The following is a 1194-nucleotide window of genomic DNA, read 5'->3' as shown; positions in this document are numbered from 1 at the left end:
CGAAAAAACGACCTCCAAACATTTTAACGCCAAACATTCGGTAGAATTTATCGAATATAGTAAAAATATGTATGTATGTATGTATGTATATACATATATATATATATTATATATATATATATATATATGTTGGTAATAGACCATAATTTTTGTATATGGTATGTATATATGTATGTATGTATGTATGTATATACATATATATATATATTATATATATATATATATATATATGTTGGTAATAGACCATAATTTTTACAATATTCTATAAATTCTACCGAATGTTTGGCGTTAATATGTTTGTAGTTCGTTTTTTCGATTTTTCTCACTAAAGTTTTTTGGTGAACGTTTAGTTTATTAAAATTCAAAATAAACTTATTTTTCGAATTCATGCTGCGAATAAGGCCATATTTCGATTCAGAATGAATCATCGTCAGTGCATTTATAGAATATTGTAAAAATATATATATATATATATATATATATATATATATATATTGAAATTGTTTGCCCATTTTGCATTAATTAACTTCTTTATAAGACATTCAACGAGGCGGTATTGTTTGAGTTCATATTTATCTAAAACTGCAATAAAGCTAACAGCGCTGTTTCGGCGTAATGCCATCTTCAGAGCCTAAATATTGTTTAAACATATAATTTAATTAAAGTAAATGCCTAATGTAAAATGTGAAAATATAGAAAATAAAATATGTATTAAATTGTGAAATAAATTAACCTTGTTGTAAATATCATAATAATTAAAGTTTATGTAGATTATATAAATAAAATAATGTAATTTAAATAAAATGTTAAGTAAAATAATTAAAATATAGAAATTTTATAAAAGTTTTAACATGGTTGAGAAACGTTAGTGAAAACTAATTACGAATGACATGTGCGCCAGATATATAATATTGCTGTGTATGCGTTGTGAATACAACTATTGCGGTTGAATATGTGTGATACGAGTTTCCACATCAGACCTACGGATACATAGTTAAATATAAATACATATATGTACATGCAAGATACATATCGATGTATAGATCAAGTATTAGGTATCACATAATACATCCAACGACGCGATGACGGTTGTCGGATGACGCTGGGTCACAAACTGCGTGTTGATGGGTTGAAATGTATTCAACGTAGGATGATATTCATATCGTTGTGGTACACGCAGATCCTGTGGATCAA

This window comes from Helobdella robusta (assembly GCF_000326865.2).
Source record: "Helobdella robusta unplaced genomic scaffold HELROscaffold_2, whole genome shotgun sequence".
NCBI classification, from domain to species: Eukaryota; Metazoa; Annelida; class Clitellata; order Rhynchobdellida; family Glossiphoniidae; genus Helobdella; species Helobdella robusta.
This window is presented reverse-complemented; position numbering follows the sequence as displayed.